At 47.3% G+C, this 22,368-nt stretch overlaps 1 protein-coding gene across 2 annotated transcripts in view; it reads right to left on the bottom strand.

Annotated features, from left to right (window-relative positions):
- The window catches only part of LOC126545287 (U-scoloptoxin(11)-Sm5a-like), a 211,381-nt gene that overhangs the window by 159,681 nt on the left and 29,332 nt on the right, over positions 1–22,368 (bottom strand). For both annotated transcript variants that reach the window (XM_050193084.3, XM_050193087.3), the window contains exon 2: positions 6,305–6,435. The gene's annotated coding sequence lies outside the window, so the exon portion shown is untranslated. The remainder of the gene's footprint in view (positions 1–6,304; positions 6,436–22,368) is intronic.

The raw sequence follows: 22,368 nt of genomic DNA, 5'->3' as shown, positions 1-22,368 counted from the left end.
CCGCATCTATTTTGAGCCCACAGTACTTTCCACGTTACGTATCACTTACTTCGCCAGACGTCTAGGTTGTTGCCTTCGTGATCTTTTGTAAAGCTTTAAAGAGCAGCTCATTTCAGCGGCCTCAACTTCTGCTGTCGTCTACCATTCTCTGGAAGGTCGATAAGGTACTTTGATGGGCGGAGGTGACGCCGGTCCAGCACCCGTTCTGCCTGCAGTGACCGAACCTTGTCGCTGTCAACGTGCATCATGGTGCGCCCGACGAGACTGGCAAGGGTTGCGACGGGGATGCTTTTAGCGGAGGCCCCGTCATGTCCGCCGTCCCGATAGGAGCTGGCACAGGTCAACGAGCAAAGTATAGTGCGCCGGCGACGCTGGAGTGGGCTTCACGGTGTTGTTAGCAAAACGCTCGCTAAAACTTAGAAGAAAAAAAGAAAGATTGATGTCCCTAGCATGGCCGAGAACGCTCCAATGATATTCTCCGAAAGTCGACGGGCGGGATTGCGCCTCTCTCTGACTACGTGACGAGTCTTTCTTTCTTGTTCCTCCGAACGTGGCGCTTACAGCTCCGGGTGACTGGCCAACAAGCCGGCGGTTAGTGTGAGCGAGGGATGGGGAAGGGAGGCACTAGACTGTAAACGGAAATAACTCCGAGGTGGGAGTATAACGCTTGTCCTCTAGCGACCCCCCGGTTCGGAGTTTATTATGCTCCGTATGATCGGAGTAGAATTCTTACTCCGTGCGAGCGGAATTTTTGCGTGGAATTATGGGAGTTACTTTTTCTATCTTTTCTTTCTTTTTTGCTTTGCAATGGACGGAGTTTTTTCGAGGTGCAACGGGAGTATAAAAAGAGGCATCACGTGAGTTTGCGCGAACATCTTTACATACAGATGCTGCTGGTCAAATTTCGAAATATGCACACGAGACCGCGTCAAATTCGACGAAACAAGTCAATGAAAGCACATATATCATGACACACATAAACATTTCAGAAACGCCCAATGCAGAAATTTGAAAGACATCCCACGTACACGCGATACTCAAGAAGCAACGGTGGCAGTATATGTAGCCACGATACTGTGTGCCTCGAAACCGCCTAGGGAGCAGCTTTGCTGTTTTCATAATTACGACTCACATGCTCGTTCATACGAAATGTGCCTCTCTGATATTAACAGAATACCTTAATCAACACAAAACTGTTAATTCAGAATAGTGAGAGAAAAAAGTTAATGGCGCAAATTTTCACAATTAGCATGCCATTCTATGAGTGCTGGAGCGACTTCGCACACTGCCGGCGTTCGCGGCCAAAAAGTAGTGCGTTAGTTACAGTAGGCAAGAAAAATGTAAGTGCGTCTGCTTCATAGCAAACTTAAGTTTTTGCGATATAGTGGTAGCGTAGCAACAAATTATTCCGTGTGAGCATGACCCGCAGCAGCCAACGTAACACCGAAAAATGCGCAGTCATACATTTTATACACCGCACTACTTGCTCCGCGTCCAAGCAATATCTCTCGGTTGTGAAAAGGAGCTACATAGCTGATCTGTCGAGTGAATCCTTAAACTCGGAGCCAGCAGGCATGCGTCTAAATCAGTGTCACGGATAGAGCGTAATGTTAATGCAATATCGGAAGCAACGACGTGACCATAACCTATATGCGCGATAACAATACGATGCACATCGCTCAATAAGAAGCTTTATTTTCAGTACGCATACTTATGTTCTACCGTTTTTCTTCGGTTGAGAATATCCGTTCGCAGATAGATAAAAACAGTTGCTTGCACTCCAATCTTTCTCACTGGCAACACAGCACCGCAACGAACTTGGGGTACACCATTCATGTGCGACTAGCACGGACGTCGTCGCTCGAACAGTGGCTGCTGTTGCCATTGCTACGCGGTCCTTTCACACATTACACCGGACGTTGTCAGCATGTACCCAAAAGGACATGAAAGACGTATTTCACGTAGTGAAGAACACAAACCAGGGTCACGCAGCACGAAAACACAGTCAGAACCTGAGCCGACGTCACGAGCCGGTGAGCAGCTTCGAGGTATACCTAAGCCTTTTTCCGCACTTGAAAACGTTGCTCTTGCATTCATCGTTGTTAGCAAAGTGATCAGAGCTAACGTACTTGAAGCTGAGAAACAGCGAGCTTCAGGCATGCCTATAACACTTTCTGGAAGTAAATACGGAAAACGAATTGACGAAACGCTGTCACGGAATGACACTTCACAAATACAAACAAACCGTCAGCCATGAGCACTGCCGACTCCGCCGAATGCGCCCGGTCGCTGACGAGGCGCACAGCCTCATGGGAAGCGCCACGTGACCAACCTCTTTCGGCGGAGGGGAGTTTTTTAAAACTCCCTGTCGGAGTTTCACGGGAGAACAAGATTTTTAAGCGGAGTAAAATCGCGTCATGACGCCCTAATACTCCCGCAGCTAGCCAGCGGAATGAAACGAGGGAATGGCGCTGTTTTGCTCCCATACATCGGAGTAAATATTTGAGGAGGGGAGGTTTTAGGGCACATCACCTGTTAAAAACTCCCAGGTGGGTTTATTTTCGTTTACAGTGATATAGCTTAAAGGAGAGCGAGCTGCACAAGGAAAAGTGGACGTTGGACAAAATAATACTGAAACGGAGTAATAAAGACCGATTTTAGGCAAGAAAATGTATAGCGCACGAAAGAAGAACGAAGGTTGCGGGTACTAAAGTTATTTAGAATACAATCAGGAGTTTTGAGAAGCATCCAATTATTAATTCAGGACATTCACATAGGATTATTTTTCTGTCACTCACGTGGTCGTAAGCGGCCATGAAAACGTTTATGTGGCTGAATCCCAATGGGGAGGCTCCGAAGAACGGACAATATGCGAAATAATTTGGTAAGCATGTTTCTACAGGCATCTAACTTTCCCCAACCACGATGGGCGAACTTCGGCTGTCGCTCTGCTGAAGCTGAGAAACGCATTTTGAGAGCTTCGATGTCCATGCATACTATGCGGAGCTCTAAATGGCAGAGAACGCATTTGTCGAAGCACTCTCCGCGCCAGCCGGGACAGTTCGTCATGTTTGTCACCAAGGCGCCCGGAGTGACCGTTTCGTTTCCCCGGCCGGCGTGACTGCCTTGTTGGGAAGCAGTAAACCACGTGTATCACAAACAAGGGGACGTACAAGTGTTTTCTTTTTCTTCATTTTTTTTCCTCTGCGCACCTGTTCCAATACGCTAGGCGCGTACTACATAGATCGTAGTTGCTCGAAACAGAAGGTACTGCGTGTTTGCTTGCTGCCATATACTCCGCCCAACGCTGTTGTCTGACATGTCTGAAAAAATTACGTTTTGTTGTTTTACGTGCCAAAGCCGCAATATGATTGTGAGGCACGCCGTAGTGAGGGAATCCTGATCAATTCTGATCACATGGTGTTCTTTAACGTGCACCCAATGCGCGCTACGCGGGCGTTTTTGCATTTCTCCCCCATCTAAGCGCAGCCGCCACCGCCGGGATCAGATCCCGCGCCCTCTGGATTAGCGGCGCAACACTAACGTCACTACGCTACCACGGCAGATGAACAGATGTCTGATAGTGCCTGTCATTGTCATGCTCGCAACAGTGTCGTGTCTACTCTTACGAAAGCAGGGCCTGTTTTCGTCACCCTCTTTTCTTTACTGATGCCTCTCTTTATTACCCATTTATTTATTTATTTATTTATTTATTTATTTGCTATAGACGAAAGAGAAATTACAGCAGTTGAGTCATTTTCTACCTAAATCTCTTCACAGCAGCCCAGCGATTAGAGAACAAAACAGTAACCTAGAAGCGTTCTTTTCCGACACAGATTGAAATGTCGCACCGGGATGCGCTCATGGTACAGTCTTCCCCAGTAAAAGATTCGTTTGGGCTGGTTGATGCAGGTTTTTTCGTACTTGAACAACTAGCACTACAACGGAAGAAGAAACAGTGAAGAACGCGCGGGGAAAGCGCCGCCTTCCCTGCTCTCGTCCTACGGTCCGGATATATTCAAGTAATGATTAAATCCCATTACATCATTACGCACTATCAAGTGCAGGTGCAAATTCACGTTATTGCTAAAGTAGTCATTATTTTACCGTGTGTTTCATTTGTTTTAAGCTATGCAGATCTAAAAAATAAAGGACGTCGTAAATGGAGCAATTATACCACTTCAGTTCCATTACTTGAAGATGCTGACACACACTGCACAATAAACTACGATGACCCCGCCGTGGTGGCTTAATGCCAATGGTGTTGCGCTGCTAAGCACAAGGTCTCGGGATCGAATCCAGGCCGCGCCGCCCACATTTCTATGAGGGCGAAATGCAAAAACGCTCGTATACTTAGATTTAGGCGCACGTTAAAGAACCCCAGGTGGTCAAAATCAATCCGGAGCCCCCCACTACGGCGTGTCTCATAATCAAATCCAGGTTTTGGCGCGTAAAATCCCATAACAAAACTTGCAAATTCAACAAATTTTTTAATGGTGCAATCTTTATTTGCAGGCTCCTGAAAAACTTGACAAGAAGCTTTATGACCCGACAAATAAAGCTTGAACCACTAAGCATATCAAACAATTTGTTCAGCGTGCAAGTGGCGTCGTATACCAGATTCGCTCCATCTGCGGGAGGGTGCACACAGGGAAGACAGGGTGTTGTTTAAATATGCGTGTAAGAGAGCATTAAAATAATTTAAGCACGAATCATGGTTCGCTTTTAGCTACACCCTGTAGGTCTTCAATTGTTTCCCAATGTTCGACAAAAGAATGGTTTTGTTTAAACACGAGGATAATTAGCACGAAAAATAATGGAGATGTTCTTCGTTGAGAAAGCCGGTGAAACATGCGTTAGTGTGCCTTCAGTAGCTTTATCGCCAAGATAAATACATTTTCTAGAGGTGTGATAATGCTCGCACGCTGTGAACGTGTGAAGCACGAGCGCCATCTTTAACTGACAGCAGCGCCGTGCCGCGGAGCTACCGGTAGATAAGGCAGGCATGGTCCAAGAAAAGTCCACCGTTGGGAATGGATATGTTGACTTCGCATTTAGAGCCGTAATTTAGATTTAAAAAATGGAGGCAAAGACTTCTTGATTCGCCCTTGTACTTATGTCCTTTGCAGGACGAAGGCCTGTCCCAGCGACTTGTAATTGCGACTTAATAGATGATTCAAAGTTATGCCTGCAAATGTCCTCATTTTCGTTCTCGGCTGCACTTCACTTCCTCTGGTACCCTTTCTGTAACTCTGACCCGTTTTCACAGTATACGTTTACACAGCCGAATTCATCGCGATTGCAAAGCTAATGGAAGGAATCAGATGAGCGAGCTCGTCCGATAACGTTTCGGGCCTCAGGGAGCACGCGATCTACACAGGTCGTAAATTGGCAGAAAGAAAACATTTCTTTTAGGACGGGTGTCGTAGTCTTCTACGTTAGAGGAGACCTTTTGTGACAGAGAATATTGACAAACATCAGCCATAGTTACCTCTCAGTTTTCTTCCGGCGTGATTGTCCTGTGTTCAAAAGAGGGCGAAACACTTGGGGCAATGTATAAGATAGATCTCGTGCGCATTGCCTTCCCCGAATCCGCCCAAAAATCTTCTGGGAAAACAAATCACTTTGCAAGCAAAGCCCAGGACGTTTTCAGTAAAAATGTAGGACCATGATGCGGGAATGCAAACACGCAGAGACGGAGCGGTGTTTAGGAACAGATCTGGCTCCATTGTCGTTTCTCTAAAACGCTGCCAACTTAACCCTTCCCCTTGTTCTCCGTGCGAGCACTCGCACCTCTACGCTGTTTGCCTATGTCTAGGCACTGTTTATCTTCCGGCACGCAGTTGCGACTCGGGGTACAGGAAGGTGAAACAGCAAGGCAGAAATAAAAGGACACACAATACAAAAAATGAAGCCGCCTGCTGTTTAAAAAGTGACACCTGTAAAATTATTTTGCAAGAGCTCGCCGCACCGTAACGCGACTCTGCATGGTGAGCAAGACGCGAGCGTGTTATCTAGGAAGCGGCAAGAACTGAGCGTTTTCGTAAAAAAAGAACGAAACGAAAGGAGAAACTAGAACAATGGCCAAATACGGAATACTTTTGAATAACAAAAATGGGCGACTTCGCTCAGCGTAAGTGGAGCGCACGAGTCGTCTTTCCATGACGCCCTTCTATTTCTTTTCTCTATAGGCTTTCTTTTTTTCCTCGTGCGTTGTTCTTTTTTGCTTCGCTCGCGCGTTTATCGTTTGTCGTAGCACTGGCAACGGGCGAAAGCAAGATCTGTACCACCAGGGGCGACTTACAGCTTTGTGCGGGAGGCACGCGAGGCTCCTGCAGGGCCAAGCTGGTGACGTCAACGGCGCGCGAGCGTTGATGGCCTCTTGTGGTGCTCGCTTCGAGCTGCGCCCGCCGCGCTGCCTGGACTGGGCACGCCCTGCGCATCGAGGGGCAAACATCACATTCAGCGGCCTCTGGATCCAGGACCACGTTTGCTGCGGACGAGGGACACACAGACGAGAGTTGCAGACGACGTCCGTCTGCGTGTTCGGACCGGCCAAAGCGAATTTGCTAGCTAAGCCTGATCCGAGCGACTCGCCTGAATAATTCCTGAACGAAACGAATGGTATGGAGAGAAAAATGAAGACATGACCCTACGCACTTGTTGATGTTAACGGTTGTTACCATTGATGTCAGCCTGAAAGCAGTACTCACTCGGGCACACTAAGTCGAGCATATCGTCTCCAAATCATGACAACGCTTCTGCGTGGGGGCATTTTCATTAAGAGTTTGTTAAAGCGCCAGAAACCATTCAGTCCCACTCAGTCGCCTGATGTTGTGGAGCGCAAGGACGCCACGACAGAAGCCCGCGAGGCCACCGTGCCCGGCCTTGCGCGTGCACCGCTCCGGCTGGCGTTGGCACTTCTGATAGCATTGGGCCTGCTGACCTCGTAGCACGACTGTGATCACGACGCTGCCGCTACAGTGCAAAGCAAATCTCACACGCGCATTCTTCTCCCTTGGACATATTTGATCGCCACTTAGACACCCATGGCCGGCCACTGTGGTAGCGCCTTAGTGATGCCTGGTCGGAATCTCAGTTGGTTAGTTATGTGACACACGAAGCCCGATGGCTGCCTCTGAACTGTCTGTTTAAGCGACACGACCCCGCGCTGTACCCGGTGCTTCACTGTTGCTGTCTCTGGTCCACAGTATAGCATAAACACAACTCTCGGCGCTTACACCGTGACTCCACGACGAGAGAGAGAGAGAGACGTGGGAGGGGGGGGGGGGTGATTGAGGACGACATATAAACCACGAGCTGCGAGGTTCGAGGGACCTCGTTCGCTACGATGACTCGATTGTATCAGTGGCCACGTGCAGGTGAGCTGTGCACCCATGAGAACATGTGGGCAGAGGTCGTCCTGATACCTAGCTGTCACCTATCACGTAATTTTTCTCGAGAAAAAAGTGACCGCCCCTGCTCTCTATCACCTAATGGACGCGACTATGCTCACTCACCGTGGTGGCTACGGCGCTGCGCTGCTGAACACGAAGTTGCGGGATCACTTCCCAGCCTCTGCGGCGGCATTACGAAGGGGGCGAAATGCGAAGACGCCCGTGCACCGTACATTGGGCGCACGTTAAAGAACCCCAGGGAGTCAAAATTAATGTTAAATTAGAGAGTTGGTACGAATTCATGTTATTACTGCGCGAAGAAACACGGGGACCCGGTAGAAAGCACACGACACACGCGTTGACTCGCAGCTGGTTTTATTCTGAAAGGTCGTATACCTATAAATAGTTGAACGAGATACACGTGTCACCATGTCTAAGGTGGAATGAAGAGGGGAACGAAAAAAATTATTTGTCATACACATACACACACTCAAAAAAGAAAAGAACTATTCAAACTATTCAAAATTGAACAAGAGTCCCCCATATCGGCGTGCCTCGTAATCAGATCGTGGTTTTCACACGCGAAATCCCAAAATATAATTAATTTTTGTTTGCTCAGCTCAAATTGCTCTTAGGTAGCTGCATTTCTCTGAAGAAAATGGTCTTCCCACTTTCAAATTTTCTGCAGCGTTTCTTTATATACTGACCAGCGTCCTCTTGATCTTTTTGCGTGTGTCTGTATTGCGCTGTTACAGCGCCTAGTCGTGACGAGGCTCCTCTGCTCTTGGTTCGTACGAGTAAACACTGTAGGGCAATTAACTGCTGTCGGACAGCTGGACGAACATGCATTTCTCGACCAATCAGATTGTGATGTTGCGGTTGCTGTGGAAATATCTGATGCTCGTGTAGATACAGTTCTGAGGTCAAATGAGCCTCAATTTTTATTCTACTTCATCGAAACTGGACAAAAAAGAAAGGCTTTCTGTTTTCCAAAGAATTCTCTCATGCAAGCATAATAAATAATTTATAGTTTTTGCCTCACTTTCTCTGACCCATATGATAGTAGCAGTAGTGACAATTTCACCCAAAGCAATTGGACGGCGTCTTGCTCCAACAGGAGGAGTTCTCAGTCTAGGGCTCCCGTGGCCGTGGCTGCCGAGAGGCTCACCAGCTATGGCTGCAGTCGTCCAGGGTGGAGCTGAGCAGCGCGGCTTCCCATTAGGACTGGCTGGGATGGTGGCAACATCCGTATTTTTCGATCATGGCCAGGTAGTATGGCATAAATTAGCACATTCTTCGCAAAATGGCACGTATTATTGAGTTGTGTGGCGTACCACTGGTGTAGTACACTTTGGTATCTGTACATGTTTGTCTGTAGTCGCCGCCAGACGACAGCCTCTTGTCCGGTTAACATATTATGGGTTGGGGGAAGACTTCTTTCTAGTCGACAGCATTGTGTTATTTCTGCGTATTGTGTAAGAGTATGGCAGGTATCTGTTCCCGGCGCCTGTATGCCATTTGTCATTGTTCAGAGGGTAGTCGCTCGAGCTACAGCATGGGCTCGCTGATTGCCGGGCACAGAGTCATGGTGGGGGGTCCATACTACCTTGTCCCGGTGCAGTTTGTCTCGATGTGTCGTCAGCAGTCGGCGCGCCGTCTGTGTTACGCATCTGTATGCACAGCATGCCGCTTGGGAGTCCTTGACTTCGTTTGGGTCGCTCTGGATGGCGGCGAGGGCAATGGCAGCCTCTTCTACCGACCTGGATGTTCTTATGGATGCCGTGACGACGGTATCCATCACCTGGTCTATGACGCTGATAGCTGATGTCCTGTGTCGCTCGTATTCTGCCGCGTCCATGTATTTGACAGCAGGCTGTTGGCCAACATTCTGGCGTCGGCTTTTGCCGTGGCCTTCAGTCTTCCTAAATAGTGTTATGAGCGCATATTCTTCGGTATCGGGGTTACCTGTATTAGCTCACTGATTATTCATCGATTCTCGTTTATTTTAATACATTGTATCCATAAATACACTATATAAAGCTAATAAGAATTTGACAATAACTTCCTTATGGCAACCATGTATACAATAACGTAGGTAAGAGGATGCGGCCGAACATGCGTACATTTACTCGTTACTCAAAATGACCGATTGAATGAAAGCGAAAAAGAAATCATGGATATGCTTAAGAAAGGCTGAATTGGGAGCTTGTCGTGTGTCACAAGTAAAGCTACCCGCCGTGGCTGCTTAGTAGCTATGGTGTTGGACTGCTAAGCACGAGATCGCGTGATCAAATCCCGCTGACGGCGGCCGCATTTCGATGGGGGGCGAAATGCGAAAGCACCCGTGGTACTTGGATTTCGGTGCACGCTAAATAACCCCAGGTGGCCAAAATTATTCCGGAGTCCTCCACTACGGCGTGCCTCGTAATCAGATCGCGGTTTCGGCACGTAAAACCACATGATTTCATTCACAAGCAAAGCTAAGCATTCTTGCGGAAACACCGCAATCTTGCGTACAGGAAGGGAGCGCAGCCTCGACCTTGCAAGCCGAATCCCGTCTGATTTGATGGCGCGCTCACGAGGGAGAGGACGACGCACTTTTGCTTCTCCGCGAGCACGCACTTGGCGACCATGTTTGACGCCGCAGCGTAACGACGCTGGCCTGTCGCCGTCCCGCGCTCCCAGCGCTCGCCGCGTCCTCGGGGTGACGTTATCGAGTAGTCCCCGTGTTTGCGCGCCGAGCGCGCGCTAAACCAGGCCTGTGCGGCACCTAATGGCCCCCTTATACGACGCTGTTTATGACGTTGGCCCCGCAATGCGCGGCCACCGCAGATAGAAATCGGAAAAAGTGGCGCCAACAGATTTCTGTAGCGCTCGTCTGTAAAGGCTGCCATTCGTCGGGCAGCGCGAAAGTTACGAGCGCGAAAGGAAAAATGGAGGGAGAGAGAGAGAGAAGAGCACGATTGTTGCGCAAGGCAGATGTTTATGCGCGACGGAGCCTCCCGCCACGTTACACAGCCGTTCTGAAACGCTTTCGGTCTGCTTTTGGAATGCCATAAGCAGACAGTACTGTGGGCGCCGTTTGTATAACGCTTGGGCGCCGTGTCACAGGCGGATATGTTCCGAGGATGGTGGAGGGGTGCATAGAACATTGCTAGTTTGACTTGTGGGTTAAAGACCGCACGTGTACACGGCGTGAACCACACCTTGGAGAGGGTTGGTGACGCAAGAGGCCAGTCCCTCTCTTTCTCTCTCCCGCCATAGTGCTTTAGTGCACTCGGAAACTGGCTATATGGTGTGCAATGCACATGAGTGCTTTGAGCCTTGGACACAATACACAGTTTTAGCAGAGAGTATCCAAAATGGTCAGCGTACGCGATGACGCCGCGAGTGTGTGTACAGCGCACACGCGTGGGTCGAGCTGCGCGCGCCCGCTGCCAGGTCGATGGTTTAGTGGCGTGTACAATTGCAAATGCTACACTACCGCGTAAATAATCCTTGAGGTCCTAAGGTGAAAACGTCAGTGAAAACGTAAGTCAGAGAAGTTGATGTGCCATACTGCTGAGATCGAGATTTCTTTTCGGATGCACCCGCTGTTTTGCACGAACAATGAATTACCATACGCACGAACGACAACGCACGAAGACTAACTGTCCTCTGCACGCGGGCATAAAGCTTGTTGAGTTGTTGTCAGCAAACTTTGAAACAGAGAAACTGCATTTATTGTGTTTTTAGTGGTGTTATACATTGAGTAAAAGGGGGACCTCGATCGTGCAAGCTCCTTAAGAGAGGCCCCGCGAGTTGGAGAGAGAGGAAAAGAGGAAGAGCGATATGAAAATGTGAATGAGTGTGCGATGTGAAAGAAATATGTGAGAGTGAGCTGTGAAGCTGTTAACCAAAGAGAGAGGAGCGATAAAAGACAGGTTAGGGGCCTAGCCAGGCTGAACTCTTGCACTGGGTAAGGGGGAAAGGGAAGTGAAAGATGAGAAAGAGGAGAACACGTCATAGTATGCTCGCAGGCACACACACAAACATCCGTCGGAGTCTGTCACAGGCCGTCGAATAAGCTGGCGGACCTCAAGAAACGCAGCAGCGCTTTCGCGGCTTTATAAGACCGGAAAAAAATGTACGTCAACAGAGTGTTAATTTGCGCTGGTTGTTAGATACTTGGGCGAGAGACGTTTCTTCAAAAAAGGAAATAAAGTTCGCATACCTTGAACGTGACTTGTAAATGTCTCCAGGGCCGGGATATTGTAACGATTCTACGCCGATGTCCTTGGTTTTCGCGCTTAGTCAGTGCTCAGAGCGGCGCTTCGCCGGCGTTATCAACGGGATCAGCCGGCCGTGAACGGTGGATGATTAGAGCGTCACAGAATCGAGCTGAAGGAATCGCTGCATTATAACGGCTCCGCTATCTTGCACTTGGTGATGGCCGCATATGCATGGTGTCCCAGCTAGCTTGGCTGGATTATTACAATAAGACGGATTATTCTGCATAAACAAACCGAAGTAAATATTGTTCACAGTTGAGAAACCGCCAGGAAATATTTCTTGTGCCGGTGGTTACGTTGTCACGCGGTATTTTCAAAACTTAGTGGACTGTCTCTTGCGCGTGCCAAAATTAAGCACGCTAATTGTATCTCGCTGAAAACCTGCTTGTTCGATGTTTCTTTTGGTTGTCTACAACTTCTTATTTTAAGTGATTTCAATTCATTTATTTATTCAAGTACCCCAAGAGCCAGACGGGCATTACATAGGGAGGACGCAACCATGAATAAAACAGGATAGCGCAACTTCTTAACATACACAACTAAGCATAAAAACAAAGTAAATCAAGACAGCAAAGATTGAGTTGCAGCAAAACTGATGTGACATATGATCCACACATCTCCAATTATTAATTATAACAAGAATAATTACGGTGTTGAATAATTATTTGTAATTACTTAATTGGATTACATCAACAAAAATTACTGATGGTTTCTCAATTCAGCTGCGAACAATGTGCTCTTAGTTTCGTTCGCGAAAAAATGATCCATCTTTTTTTTTAACCTTGGTTTATGTTAGCCGGGACACCCTACATTCAGCTTTTCGCTACGATTAAATTTTTATGTTTGCTGGCCAACGCTCGTGTCCTCTTCTAAAGGCACGTTTTTTCGCCCAAACTGAAAAAAGTTCGGTGCGCTACCGTGCACGGTGGCAAGAAATCTAAAGAAAAGTGAAGGGAAAGAGATTAACAGTGAAGCATTGATTTTTCAGAAGAATCTAAGGTGCCAAGCAAATTAGCTCGCTAGCTGCTTTTAGTGTTCACGCTCGTTGTAGCCACTGTCCCAAAATCTTTCGTCCTAATAGTTGCCGTCTGTCCCGCGTCTCTGTAGCGCGGTAAACATGACTTGTTTCTCCATATGCCGCGACACAGTTGTGGCATATCTGCGGCACTGCCACATTTCGCATCCGACTGCTCGTGCGCGGTATCAGCGCGACAGGGCAGCAATGTCAATCGTGCGCGGTAGTGCCACTGACGGTGCAGCTATCACTAGGAAGATGTTGACAACGCAGAGAGGAGTGGCTGCACCTGTGGACACGGTCGCTGAGCACCGAACGCATTTCAGCTTATACCGCGTGCCTCGTACGAGCATCCTTGCTCTCCCGCCGAGTTTGCATGTTATCCGACTAGGACATCTCCTTCCATGCGCTAACGAGCGTTCTTGCGTTATTAAGGAAACAAATTAATAATGAGGCGTTAATGGAGAGCAGGCCAGTTTTTCCGACGGTCTTTCGGACGGGTTCTTCTAAATGGACGTAGCAAAATGAGACTACCACGCCTAAAGCGGGCGCTTTGGAACACGCCACTGGATTACGCAGGATTAAAAGGTCACATCTAATTAGCGGACATATGCGTGCGCATGCACTCTTGTTTTCATCTAAGATTACGCTGTAGAACGTGTTTGCTAAATGCAGCAAATCTCGGTCGCGTCCCAATAATGAGCTTAAGCTACACCATGTTCTTCAGTCTGCTCCCTGGCAGATGGTTCGCTATGTCAAACAACGCATTCAGTATTTTTATGGCTCTACGTACATAAAGCCGGTCTTTTCAGTAAAGAAATACGATTTTCTTGCAGAAAAAGAATCATGAGCTATTCCACTCTGTGAAGGTGGGTGACCAGCGAAACTGATCCGATCGGCTTTGGAAGATACACCGGCACATGCGGGTACACGTCGCCGTTCGTCGTGTAGAAACGGGGAACCGCACCCTTTAGTAGTGCCTCTGTACACGCGTTGTACTGAACACTGAGGCACGTTACCTAACTTATTCAGCGCCTCCATACACGTGCCGCAGGCTCCACACTGCCCAACGTTCTCGCTGGGAACGCACCGCTTCCGGACCGCCTTCTGCCGTCGCTCTTCCGACCGTATGCCGTTGATTTCCGAGACGTCGTTATCGAACCATAGGCGATCGCATACTCGGCAACTTGATCCGAAGTTATGATCGAGAAAGTCTCTTTGGAACCTTGCGTATAGGCGCCGTCGAATCCCGGCACCGTGCCCTCGTGGCGTCAGCGTCTCTTCGTGGCATTCTCGGCGTCGCAATATGCGTCGTCGCCTCTTGCTCGTATCTTACGCACCACATCGCGGGCACGCTCTTCTTCTCGGACCACCAGGTTGGCAAGACTTCGACGGTGTCTCTCCCGTCCCTGCTCTCACTGTCGCTCCTCGTAGATAATCTGTTCTTCAGGCGTACGGATCACGTGTGGCCTTCCCATAGCAACGGGGGACTGAAATGGTACCAACAATTCCCATTGGTCGCCTTCACAGCCGCGCACTACGTCACGCACTACGTCATACATTCACAGACAGACAGCTGCGACGGAGCGCCGTTTTAGACATAGGTGGCCGTTAAACCGAGCTCTAACGTTAGCGGCGTTATGCGTTTGCTTTTGTTTACTGTTTCACTCTCACTTTTTATGGGAGAGCTTTTCCTCGTGAACACCATAAGATCCCGGATCCTAGCCATTTCGCTGTAAAAATTGTAATTTGTTGTGATGCTTGTGATGGATGTTGTGATGGTTCACCACTAATTCTCGCCGCTTCCAGTTGAGCTTTACGTTGATATCGACTCCCATCCGCAACATGAATGTCTCTTCGATGGTTTCGTATAGAGATTACCATTCGCATCTTCGCTAGACGCTCAATGCGTCTAGCGAAGACGCCTGATATATGCATAATTTATTGCATCTATGCGACGTTTTATTGCGTATTCTTTATATAAGGTGTCGAAGCGACATTTTATTGCATCATAGACGCACTGGGAGTCTATGATGCAATGAACCGTCACTTTGACACCTTACATAAAGAATGTGCAAGCACAAATGGCAAGCTTCTTATTATTTTTGTTTCGTGTAATTTCGTCTTGGAGGGTTGCCAAGCCTGACGTTCGCGTAAGCTGCCTATGTGGTCGGGGTGAACGTACTTAACCGGACTCCTTGCAACTCAAAGAAGAACTTTGATGCATACATGTCTGGGTCAGACCTGCAAACAGTTGATAGATATTGTATAAGCTCTTATATAGCACCAAGATTCTTCTTTTCTCTTTTTTTTTGTACTTTTGGAGTCTCAAATTTGCCTCTTGTGTCTGATGGGACGTTTTATGCGCGCAGTTGCTGTTTCGGTTTCGAAATATTCTGCAACGTAACCATTTACCACCATCGTTACCAACTGGTACAGCGATACTCGAGAGCGTGCGTTTCGTACAAAAACGACTAGAGGGAAGAGAGAGAGAGAGAGAGAAAAGGGAGACTAGAGGAAGTGTGGCACTACTGTCTGAGGGATCGGCAAGTGTGGTGGTTTAGTCAGTATGGGGAATGATATACGGTGCATTAGTCATTCAGTTCCAGCAATAATTGAAATAGGGAAGCCTGCTGCTTATTCCTTCGGAAGGCAACGCGAAATTGGAATGATTAATCATTTTATTAATGTGCGCTTATCAGTTCAAGCTCTTGCACTGTCATCGCGATAGATGGGATGCTCACGCGTGTAGCCTTTTCTCTTGCGATGTGGCCGCCTATCGCAAAACAGAAGGGTGCGCATACATGCGCAGCAGGCTGCGCTCGTGTCGTATACTGTCTAATAAAAAAAATTATCCAGATCCCACGCGCTCTCGGGGTCCATATTATGCAAAGTGTTTTGCGGGTAGCTGGCTATCTAGCCTCGTTTGGGACTGTGCAAGGGGTTACCAGATGGCACAACGTGTCTGTGTAAGGCAAGCGATTGTGTGTGTGACGCGAGCGTGTGTGCCGACAACGACAATTCGATGGCACAAATGACATGACGACTGATTTATTGGGCTCCGACAAAGAAACGCTACAACGTGTTCCGTCACAACCTGGGTCAATCCCGAAGGTATAGTGTAGACTGAGTAAACTGAGATGGCACAAGGCATTCTTATATTTAATGCGGAGTGAATTAACAGTCAGCCCACCTTGTAGCAGCTAGGCGAATTGTTTTCCAGTATTACATATACAGTGAATGCTTTTACGTGCTCATGAAATAAATGTGTTTGTGGTAGATAGATACGCTACTGTTGCCTGTGGCTGCAGGACCTCAATGGGTTTACGCCCGCACCATTGACGGAAATAGCCCGCTAGATTCTTGTTCTAATCAGAAGCAAGATATTGAGATCTTTTGCTCAGAGTATTCAATGCATGCATGTATGCAGCCGTGAACTGTCGCACATTTGCGAACTTTCCCACTCACCCCCTCCGCCCCCCCCTCCTTTTTTGTATGTGTGTGTCTCGGCCATGGCACTATCGGCGGCGATAATTATGAGACGCGAGATACGACAAAAGTAGAAAAGGCATTACTGTAATTGCTTCCAGCTGGTTTGTGCGCGAGAGAAGTAAAATAAGGCATTCGGAGTTACCCTGCGGGCTCATAGTGTGGTTCAAGTTTATCCTAACTTCGCTGCGAACGAACACAACAGTCTTCGTTTACCCCTATTAACGTTGCTTCTTACATTCGGCACAAGTGGCTATTCAATTACGCATGATCGGAATCACAGCGTACACCACCTGAACAGTATAGCAGGAACAGCTTTGACCGCTTTGCTGTACATGAATATTTTTATACCGACGGCGTAAGTCGTGGCTTCTTTAAATACGCGTGCAATATTCTCATACGGCATGCGTCTGTCGTTGCAGGTTGTACAATGGCGAGGCAGCAGAGAAAAGTTTGCTCCGGAGACCAACGTTATCTTATTTAATTGACAACTCTTTTTTTTAAAGAGTAAAGCCGAGCGCTGCAGATAAATATTTGACTTTTTTTAATTCTCGTGTATACGTTCAAGCGATCTAGAGGATATTCTGTACAGTCCTCGTGCAGTATACGTGACACTGGGCGTTGGAATTATTGGCGGTGGTGGTAAAACGTTTCGGGCGGGGTCAGCCTGGCATTTCCGCACCAGCAGTTGTCCCACCTCAACGTCCCTTTCCAGGTCACCAGGATACGTTGCCTTTAACGTGGGGGCGATTATAACGCTTGTGTAAAGCCTGCCATAGCGCGAGGCGCGTGTTAGCCTCTTGCGGCGAAAGAGAAATGTGATGCATGCGCTGGAGGTGGAAGACATGATTGAATTTGGGTGACACATTATCTCAACATTCTCTAGCGTTCGCCTGCGCCCCTCTTTAATCTTTCATATGGCAAAGACGATCGCGTCGCCTTGGACGCCCCATGGGTACAAAAAGAAAGATATCTTATTAGGTGCTCTTGTGATGGATTCACGTGGCAGTGTTTGCTGCTAAACTGGCGCGGGCACGAGTTCTCACGAAAAACGCAGATGATTCTCATTTGTATTGAATACGTTTAAATTAAATTTTCTACTTCGCACACTGGGCCTGGTAAGTGACGCTATCAATCGCCACCGGAATATTATTATGGCATTCGTAAAGCTGACGGGCCTCGTAACCTAAACACTACCTCGCGCAGCTGCTGCTCGTAGTCGTAGCTCACGAGTGCATATCTGCTCTGCAAAAAGAAACGCTCGCGCTACAGCGACGCTTGTGCCTCGAGCGAAGCCGACTGCGCGAGCCGCAAGTGCGGCACACAGCTCGGTGAGCTGTGCTCGGGCTTGTTCGCCGCGTGCTCGGACTGCAGTAAAGAGGACGTGAAGAAGAGCAGGAAAGACGGGGAGGGTATCCAGCGTGTAGACCTGCTGTCTACCCTGTGATGAAGTGAGGGGTTAAAGGGAATTTAATCGGATACAAGGAGAGACGAGTTTAAATAAAGGACAGTTTTTTTTTTTTGCTGTTTTTCTTTTAATTCACGAGTGCGAGGTGTAGCGCATGACAGCTCGCAATGTCTGTCACTCAGTCTTCAAGTCCTCAAGAAGCTTAAGAACGCACTCAAAGCTTTCTGTGCTGAGGGCGGTCTGGACAAGTGTCCGGAGATTCTCTCTTCCGACAAAGGTCAGTTGTCTAGTATATGTAGTGCGATCAAGATTTCTTTTTCTAAGCGCACTTTAGCGCTTAGAACTGTAAGCTAAGCACCTAACTACGTGCCTGGCGCTGTCGACAGCTGCCGAAGAACGTACTTAATTGTGCTCTTGTCGGCGGCGTTTTCTCCGAATATACACCGGCTTAAGTGTATCCCATTTACTGGAATAAATTCACTCATTTTATTCAAGCAAACGGGTCCCAGATGCCTGCCTACGCTGTTACATCAGCAAGCGCCGCACGACTTTACGCCTCGTCTTGCCGCGTCTGCGTCGGTCTGAAAAGTTTGGCGACATATTGTATTTTTCCAAGGCTTCTAAAGGATGTAACAAACTGGGCACTGATGTGCGTATTCTCACTCTGCCACAGATCAACTCATTTCTGATTTAATCTAATATTTCGATTGATCATGTTCCTAGTTATTCTCATGCTATTATGTGTATATTAGTTATTATTATTATTATTATTATTATTATTATTATTATTAGTAGTAGTAGTAGTAGTAGTAGTAGTAGTAGTAGTAGTAGTATATTAGTGTATATTAGTTATTCTGTGTATGTTATCAGCACTGCAGTGCATTTGTTATATATGTCACTTTAATTGCTTGTATGACAGGCGGCGCTGTCGTGTTTTCCACTGCAGAAATATATCTTTTAGATACTGTATTATAGATTTGTAGCACGTTGTTATTACACACCGCAATGTGATGAGCCTTCAAGCCGATCTCGTGGCTTTCATTTCATTGACCTCTATTTCCACGGCGATAATAGGTAAGTCACAACAATAATGATTTAGCGTGCCTAAAGTAAACGTAGCTGAACTGGAACAGTCAGTTCTTCTTACGTTCTTATTATTGTTTTTTGCCATGCTATAGGCTGGAGCTTTATCCCAGTTGTCGAACGCAGGACTGCTTGCTTCAGGCGATTCATACGCGTTCATCGCGTTGTCAATTTAGCGCTCAGCTTTTCCGCTAGATCCTGCCACCTCGTCCGGGAGCTGCTTGAGGGGCCAATACTAGCAAAATTTGGCCATCTGGCGGAGGATGGCTCTACATAAAGGTGTCTACAAATAACACTAACGCTGTCTTCTTGTGCTGTGTCTCTCCATCGATGCATTTGTTCCTAGCAAAGCGCGAAGGATGAGTAAACGAGAATATTTGTTTGCTAAATACTTTTTATTCCAGCTCAATTCTCTCTCTCTCTCTCTCTCTCTCTCTCTCTCTCTCTCTCTCGTTTTCGTTGGCAAGCTCAGGGCCGTATTCTATAATGTTCTATTTCAATTTTCATCCTTTTTTCTTCTTTGTTCGTGCCGAGAGGCTGACAGCAGTGATAACCGCTACGCGGTGGCGCGCATGTCAACGACGAAAGGCTAAAATAATGGACATTTAAGTTCGATTATGTGGCTGAGTGGTCTCAATTATAACAGACACCATGGTGTGTGGCTCTAAATTTAATTTTGGCTACCTGGAGTTCTTAAATTGGCATCCAAAGCACGGTACACGAGCTTTTTTGCATTCCGGACCCATCCGGATGCGGCTGCCGGGGCCAGCTGTCGAACCCGCAACCTCGTGCTCGGCAGAATAACGCCATACGTGATGTCGCAGCTAACACGGGCCAAGATTTAAAGAAGAAAAGAAATACAAGAAAAAAGAATGGAAGAGAAGCAGGTTACGAGATACGAATCTGAGGCCAACGGCGTTCTCGCAGCAGTAGTCATCCAGCAAACGAGAGTACTTCTTATGTTATCCTCGTTAGTGAATTAGGCGAAATTAGCTAACTAATATATTAATTACTGTTCCAATAGAAGAAGTTCAAATGCAAATTGTGCTTCTCTTTTGGAAACGTCATATTCAATATTTTCCAACCTACTACATTTTTATTACTTACATTTTTCGCGTTTCAATGTTGTTGCACAACATAAGAAAAAAGAAAACGTAAGGGTGTGCGACAGCAGCGTCCTCGAAGAGGTTTCAAACAGCTAATGCTGCTTGTGGTATTTAATGGCTGAATTGGTGGTGACCGCGTATATGTGATCAGGTGCCAGTGTGTAACTGTTGGCTGCTGCTCAAATCTGCCTGCTTCCTCTTAGCAACAGTCAACAGTTAAAATTAGATTCTGGGATTATTACGTGCCAAAACCACGATATTATTACGAGGCACACCGTAGGGGGGGACTCCGGGTTAACTTTGACCACCTGCGGTTCTTTAATTAACGTGCTCTCAGTTCAGTATATAGACGGGCGTTTTCGTACTCCGCCTCCATCGAAATGTGGCCGCCGTGGCCGGGATTTGACCCCACGCCCAGTCAACAGTTCCACCTACGCCTTGCCACTTTTAGCTGGTCGCCAAGTCGGCCATTTAGCAGAGTTACTTGTTCAAATTTTCCATCGAGCGACCATCCTCTGCGGCCACGCACGCGAGTCGAGCGCTCACTTCGCGTTCCTTCCCCTTTTTATGCGTTTTTACTTTGAACCGCGGTAAAAATAACCAACAAAGATACAGCAGGTTGGAAAATATTGAGAATAATGTTTTCGTATACGGTGCACAATTTGGCGTTCGATCCTTCGACATTAAACCGGTAATTAATAATTTGGTTAACTGACTTCCGGCAATTATCTAGCTATGCGTACGAGAAAAAAAAGAGAGTTTGCAGAATGTGACTGTTAACATATTACCGTTGGTTTTATCCTCACACCTCCTTGCCTGCTTTTAGAGGGAAGCTTTTCTTTGCGAAACTGGTTGAGTTTCGTGGCCGTGGCTGCGGCCTAGTTGTTCCATTGCCGAATAAGCCAACCAATCACAGCGGAGCACACGCGCCGCGCGCCTCGCTGGGTTCCTTGCAGCACCACCAGATGACGCTCGCCTCCACGCATTCGAGGTGGGAAAAAAAGAACGAGAAAGCTCGCCTTCGTGCTTCCGCGGCTGCACGGTAATGAGGTAGCAAACGCTTCTTGCGAATAGAATGGATTAGAATTGCACTACGCGCGTATGCGCCTGCTGCCTCTAAAACCATGATGTACGTGTTCAAGGCGTCCGTCTTACTCGCTAGTAGTCAGCAACTGCGCTTAACACAGTGCTCGATATAACTAGTGTGCGTGCGTGTGTATGTGTGTGTGCCCCATTTTGTTACAATGTTGAACTCGTACAGTCGTAGTCATAACGAAAATTGTGCCACAGATCCTAACATGTATACACGTAACATATAAAGTTATCGTAAACGTTAGGACGTAGAGAGCCTGCCGAAGAGAGGGACCGATATATTGAAGAAGGAAAAAGAAAGAAGCGAAAAGAAAGCATTGCTGCAAACGTGAGTTTAACGCGAAACTTAAGATCGCACTCCAGAGTGCCCGCCCACGTAGAACGCAGGAATGAATGGCACTCGCTTCCAGATCGCCACGAGCCACGCTGGACGTCCGAATCGCTACCGGCCATTTGACTTGATAAAAGAAGTGGCGAAACGGTGCACTCGTCGGCGCAGCAGTTCGTCCAGCGAGCTTCGTTTGCTTTCATCTTCTCTGAGTGAACGCGAACGCGCCTAAGGGGTTTGAGAAAGGCAAGCGGCTTTGAGCGTTCTCGACCTGACGTTTTTTTTTTTTTTTTCCCCTCTTTTTTTCGGGTTCGCATTTCGTTCTTTTTCCGGGACGCTTTGAATTTTCTTTTCCCATTTGACGTCTTTTGCTTCATTGTTCTTTTCATTTTCTTTCGCGCGAAAGAATTCCGCTCGCCTGCTGCTGCATAGACAGATTTCGCTCAACAATGTCGAAAAGGATCTTGCTGATTTGGGCTAAGCTAAGCGAAGCTCACGCAGTTTGTGAAACCCCTAGAGATCGAAAGCTTAGTACAATGGGGAGAAAAAAATAGAGTAAGCGTACGCATGGCAAAGGCAACCTGAATGGAAGTAAACAAGCCAAGACAAGCCAGCGGGCACAGATCAACAAAAGAGACGCATTGCAGGATTGTCTTATTGAAACAATTCGCTAAATTCCAAACTTAGTGCATTAATGGCACTATATCCAATTTCGCGCTGAACTTTATTCTTTCTAATGCATCCCGTCAAAAGCAAAATTCATAGCATCGCTTGCTGTTCAAAGTGATGTGGCAGCAGCTTGTGTCGCCAGCTGTGTGTAAAATACACGCGCCTATCAGTCAATAAAGATGCCGGAATAAAGTTAGTTATCCCTTAATCAGTTTATGGGAATTTAGTAGCGCTTCAGACATTTCTGATCTCTCAGTTGTCCCAAGTTTCACGTTGAGCTTGTTACTAAGCATAATGGAGACAAAAGGCGTAGCGTACCCGAAGCAGGACAAAAGAAGGACACAGACTACACACATCTTTGGCGCTAGCTATCAACAACGATTTTTAATTGCGAGATCGCAGCATCCTAATTTCCTCTTTCCAGAGTCAAGATGAAAAACTATCCCTTCACATTAAAAAAAAATATTGATCAATATTTTGAATCGCTTAGATTAACTGCGGTGGGAACAG

This window comes from Dermacentor andersoni, chromosome 1 (assembly GCF_023375885.2).
Source record: "Dermacentor andersoni chromosome 1, qqDerAnde1_hic_scaffold, whole genome shotgun sequence".
NCBI lineage: Eukaryota > Metazoa > Arthropoda > Arachnida > Ixodida > Ixodidae > Dermacentor > Dermacentor andersoni.
This window is presented reverse-complemented; position numbering and strand designations above follow the sequence as displayed.